Source organism: Triticum dicoccoides, chromosome 7B, assembly GCF_002162155.2.
Source record: "Triticum dicoccoides isolate Atlit2015 ecotype Zavitan chromosome 7B, WEW_v2.0, whole genome shotgun sequence".
In the NCBI taxonomy this organism is placed as follows: domain Eukaryota; kingdom Viridiplantae; phylum Streptophyta; class Magnoliopsida; order Poales; family Poaceae; genus Triticum; species Triticum dicoccoides.
The window spans coordinates 118453525-118459504 of NC_041393.1; the positions used below are offsets into that span (position 1 = coordinate 118453525).

A 5980-nucleotide genomic window follows, 5' to 3' on the forward strand; every position below is an offset into this window, starting at 1 on the left:
AGCAGAAGATTTGTGCTCACCTGAAGGCCGCTGGAGGGGATGAATGGGAATGACAGCTTCCAGAACTGGAGCGCGGCAGGTCCAAAACTCAAGGGGCCAACACGGGCGATGCAGCTGTTGTTGACGCCTCGCCCCCCAGTTGTGCTCACGGTCTCCGGTGCCAGCCCCAAGATTGACATCTTGCCCTCGTTGCAGTCACTGTCACTTGTACGATGCCCCGTCCTTGGCTGCTGTAGAATTTAATAAAATACATATAATTTGAATCAGTAGATACAAAGAAATCCAGATGGAACTGCCCGTATAAGATCTTACCTATAGTAAGGGTTATCAACTTTTCATGCATAACATGATAAAAACAAATACTCCCTCCATTCCTTGATATAAGGTGTATAGATTTTTGAAAAAAAATCCAAAATATAAGGTGTATTGCGTTGCAACACTCGTTTGGATAATTTTATTTAGGATTTGATTACATTTTCTTATATCATGCAAGCTCCTCTATTTTCTCATGTCAATTAGTCAGGTGTAAACTTGCCCAAAACTTGTGAAATTTTGCTTTCACGTGCGTTCTTTAATTTTCGTGCCAAAAACTATACACCCTACATTTAGGAACGGAGGGAGTATGATGTAATCATGCATAAGTATAGAAAAGCCCACATTTTCATTCCTTCACATTCACATTTACATTTGCTATGCTAGTCCAACGAATCAGACGTATCAACATAATAAAAGATAGCAACAAAAGTAGAATGCATATCCCATATTAAAATTCTAGGAACAGTTGGTTAAAGTATCTCCTTAAGAGTGAAAAGTGATGATATTTTGTGTAGCGACGATAGGAACCATTTAAGTAAATATATTTTTATCCCGCTGAAAGGATTGCGTTAAGAATTGTAAAGAGTATTAAGAGAAATTAGAGACCTTGTAGTGTACGTTGAAGAGCACCAAGTCGAGTTATGGCAAATATAATCAAATGATGACGTGAACATAAAAATGGCACATGATTTCTACAACTGATCTAATGAGCTAAAATATATATTTGAGAGATCTTTTTTTGGATCAGTGATTTTTCTGAAGACATAAATGGAAGCTTTGTACAATATATTAGAACATTTAAATAATAACAATATCATGGTCAAAGGAATAACAACCAACCATTCATGAGCTACAGGCTCTAGAAAACTTGCTGCCAACTTAAGCACAAGATTTTCTTCTGGATGCTCGTACACAACAGGCTAAACAACAGAGCCATGCTTCATAGAAAGAATTTTTTCTTGCCTGGCTATACTTGTGTGCTTTATGGTCTGCAGGTCTTAGAAACCAGAGATCATTTGTTCTTCCATTGCCCTTTTTCCAGAATCTATTGGACATACTTAGCAGCCAACTGGGCTCCCACCTACCAAGGCATTCAACATGAGATCAATAACCTAAAGGAGATGCTGGATCTCCCCTTCTCCCTAGAGATTATCATCCTTGCTGCTTGGGCAATCTGGATCACAAGAAATGAATTCATATTCAGCAAAATAACACCCAGCCTTTATAGATGCCGAAAGACTTTCAAAGAAGAACTGAAATGGCTAGTCCACTGAGCAACCAGAGAAGAATATGCAAACTTGGAACAATGGGCACATGACTTCAAATAAAGGCACCTTGAGCATGCCACTCTGGAATTGCTAGAGTAGGAGATACAACGGATGATCTGCACGATCCTCACTAAGAAACTACCTGCCTACATGGCTGGAGCACTCTTCTCAGGCGTATCTTTTGTGTATGATGTACTTTTTGTAGATATTTTTTTCTTTTTCTTTCCTTTTCTTTTGGGTTATTTTCTCAGGACTTTGATCCTGATGTTGTATAGTTTCTTTTCTTTTTTAATCTGTACAGAACCTTTGTATATTTTTTAAAAAATTAATAAAAATACGCAGCAGAGTCCTGTTGTTTCCCTCAGATAAAAATATCGACAGAGGAAAGCGACTGTCATGAGCTGCAGTCTTCCTCATATCTCCACCCAAATAGATATTTCTAACATAATTTAACCAATTTCTTTTATTTATATGTTTTCTCGGGATGGATTGTGCAAAAAAAAATACTACAACATGATGCACCGGCCATCCCTTTAAACCCAACCATCATCTCCGTCACGGAGTCACCCGAGACCTCCTGTACCCTACACTCGAATCCATTAATCCCCTACCTCTTCTCCGCTAGCGACGACCCACCTCTGCTACCGGTTCTTCTTCTTCCTCTCGTCGCTACTTTTTTCCGTCCACAATCCGCCCAACTCTCCCTGCTGTCTAACCACCTGCCACCGCCACCCTATAGCCGACGAGTGTTGTCGAACACTTCCCCATGCTTGAGTCACCACCTCCGCCGACGTTGACGCCGGTCATCCCTCTAAATCCCTCGACCATCTCTAGTGATCGCGACATCACACACCCCACACTCAAGTCTGGTTAACCCCTCGCCTCTCCTACACAGGTGACAACTTGTTGTTGCTACTATTCTCTTCCTCCCGTCGCCTACCTTTTTCTTCGTCCACTCTAATGACCCACCCACCTATACCTGCCCAACCACTTCCCACCACCATCCACGACTAGCAAGTGTTGTCACACACTACCTCATCGGCCCCTACCCGAGTCGGCACCTCTGTCGCCGGCAAACCCTCTAAACCCTGCCATCATCTCTAGTGACTGCGACGTCCCGCACCGGTGCGCTCCTCGGAAGTACAACCTAAATGCAAATTTTTCTAGTTCAGGGAGCATTAGACAACACAATACCGAGTATTATAATAAAGGTTATGAATTCATGTCGGCAAGAAAGTGCTTGTATAATTAAAATTGGGCCAGTAATAGGCGCTAGCCCAAAGTTTTGGCCGGTCGCACCCTAGCCGTCTGATTGGCCCCTTCCGAGCCGTTGGATTCTTATCCCCTCAGTTTGTCGTCTTCCTCTTCCTTCACTTCGCTCCTCTTCTCATCCTCCTACCCGCCGTGCGCGCTCCTCCCACTCGCCGCCGCTGCCGCTGTCCCCTGCGCGGCATGCCGAACCCACCTCCCATCACAGTAGTCCATGTGCTTGTGGGGATGAACTGGATAGATACTCACGGGAGGTGGGGATAAGGTTTGTGTGGCGAGCGATGGGCAAGCGATCACGTGGGTCCATGTGCGTGCGCGTTTGTGTGACGAGGCGACCGACCCAGTTTTGGCCAGCTCGCCGATTACAAACAGTGTCCAATAAATTATCCTCCCTTTTGCAGGCTCTTGTACAATCAGCAGCACTGTTAGTCTGCATCCTCACAACCGAAAGCAGAAACTAAAAATTAGTTATTAAGTCACCACTAAAATTGGTCCCAAAGACAAAGAGTATTATTTCCAATGAGAATTGGTGTAGTAAGTTGGCATCTTGCCACGACATACAAGCCATAGGACAGAAGCTGATTATTCAGTTTAACTAATTGGATAAGCTGATTATTCAGTTTAACTATATGCATCTACCACTAATTAATCAAAATGACAGAAGCAATATGTCTATAGCATGTCTAGAGCATGTGAAATACAACATCTTAATTGGTACACCAAATTTAGAGTTTTGATTCTGTCCATCTACTATGTTCTAGCAATAAAAAAACATAGCAAAAATCCCCATCATGGTTACAAAGGCTTAACATTAAGAAGGTCAGATAGTCTAACCTTGTTATAATCCATCCATCACATAATTACAAGCAAACTAAATCCGTTGTCCATGAATGAGACAATAAAATAAATTTCAAATGTGTCTAGGATGGTAGGACCATGCATCAGGGGACAACTTACATCCTTGAACAAACAAAAGGGGAAAGTAACCAATAATTCAAATAAATTACTTTACTACAATAGAGAACCGTATGCATACCTCCAAAATCCGTTTCCTAGCAAGCTTAACGCGAATAACATTTGCAATTTCATATTCAATAACGCAAACAGGTTCTGGGCATTATGCAACAAAAGAACTCCCATAGATGAGAACATGATGTGTGGACATTTAATTGAAACATTAGCGGTAATGGGCGTGAGTTATTCTTCTTCAGATCATGCAACTTCTGCATAATATGAGAGGCAGATTTATCAATATAGAAGTCCATGACCTGAAACAAATTAGAGGCAGGCTACACCTAATTTTAGCTTAATTTATGGCTTTACGCTCTTACCTATACACTTAATTTAAGCAAGCAAGCATTCAGACATGCCATTTGTTTCCAGAACAACACCATAACAATTCCCAAGAATGCAGTTTCTACTATATTTCTTTTGCAAGATAATTCCTTCCAGGGTAAACCTGTGTTGCTAACATGTATTTCTGTAGAACAGTATTATCATCTAATTATTACAGCCACAACGATGGCCGGGTTACAGAGCTCAAGAGAGAAAGAGGAGAAGTAAACCAGAAGATTTACCAAGCCGGCAGCAAAGCAGATGATAAGAGACTCGGAGAAGGAGCTACAGTGACAACGGTGTGGACGAGCTTGAGCAGGGTCAAGATCATATCTCTGTATCACCATATTAAAGTGTCATCAACACATACAACATGTACTGTTTTCAGGAAGGAGAAAAAGGGAGCATAAATCATGCTTATTTTTCATACATTAACTACTAACAAGTACTCCCTCCGTCCGGAAATACTTGTCATCAAAATGGATAGAAAGAGATGTATCTAGAACTAAAATATGTCTAAATACATCTCCTTTTATCTATTTTGATGACAAGTATTTCCGGACGAAGGGAGTACAACTTTGTATCACCATATATAAGTATAGGAAATCCCAACTGCAAAAAACTTAACCCCCAACGCAACGAGGCCAACCAGGGACGATTAGCACAGATTCAGACCAGATAATAAATTTGCAGATAGCCGAATTTTGACTCCATCAGTGTAGCGCCGATTTGCATTCCTATATTATTGCGAGTGTCGCGAGGAGGGAGAAACAACTCACTTGCACGACCCCCCACGGCGAAAGCCTGGCGCTGCACCGAATCCTTGGCCAGCTCCAGGAGCCGCTTGTGCGCCAGCACGTCTTCTGTCCTTCTCATGTTGACATCCATCATGTCCTTCTTTCCTCTCCCGGTGTACGGCCAAGGTCGAAGAAGAACTCAACACCAAGGGAGAGAGGGCCGAGCAGCTGCGGGGGCGGCAACCTCCGCCTTCGCATCCTGCCTGCTCTCACCGGCAGCGGCACACCATATCAGCACCATGAAGGAGAGCCCCATGGAAGGACGCAAAAGGATGAAGGGAATCACCTCGGCTCGCCCAGTCAGGCGATGGCATCATCGTCATGGCGACCCTTCGGATGAAGCAGCTATGCAAGCGGCAGCCTCCACTCCGCCCGGAATGGCAACACCGCGAGCTTGACACCCATCATGTTGATAAGACCATGATCTGAAACAAAAATAGAAGAGCACTACTGCTGAGAAAAAGCCATCACGGACAAATCTTCAGATGCTCATAATGCATCATTGAAATTATAACCTGGAGTTAACCAAAATCATGCATAACCGAAATTATATATGCACCCCAAAATCCAATTAACCATGTGAAATCACAGAGAAGCTGTGACGCCCGGATAATCAAGTTACAGTAACCTCTGCTAATGATGCCTCATCACCACTCTTACTGTTGTAAACCTTGCGATGATTCAATCCCGTTCGAATTCAAATTTCAAAATCAAAGCAAACAATAAAAGTTTTTCAAAATTTAAAACAAAAGTGTTCGGGAGATGCCATATTTTACATAAGTCAATATGGTGTAATAAACACAATTTTATAAACTGCCTAAGTATTTTAAAATAAATAAAAACAGAAAAGAAAAATAAATAAAAGAAAGAAACTAACAAAACAAAAAAAAAGAGGGAACCCCCTCCCACGGCCTACTGGCCTAGTTGGCCGGCCCATTCGGGCGCAGGCCCATCCGGCCAGCCCACTGGCCCATCCGGCCCCCTCACTCCCTTAAC

At 42.6% G+C, this 5980-nt stretch overlaps 1 long non-coding RNA gene across 3 annotated transcripts in view; it reads right to left on the bottom strand.

The window, feature by feature from the left end:
• Positions 1-1104: 1104 nt before the first annotated feature.
• LOC119336028 overlaps positions 1105-5980 on the bottom strand; it is an 18619-nt gene continuing 13743 nt past the window's right edge. Inside the window, exons 3-6 of one of the 3 annotated variants that reach the window (XR_005162168.1) lie at positions 5271-5409; positions 4967-5187; positions 4430-4522; positions 1105-1489 (exon numbers count right to left, since the gene is read on the bottom strand). This is a non-coding gene — a long non-coding RNA (uncharacterized LOC119336028). Of the gene's footprint in view, positions 1490-2815; positions 3283-3355; positions 4523-4966; positions 5188-5270; positions 5410-5980 lie in introns of those variants that run through there. The other 2 variants (XR_005162169.1, XR_005162167.1) reach the window with 2 other exon arrangements.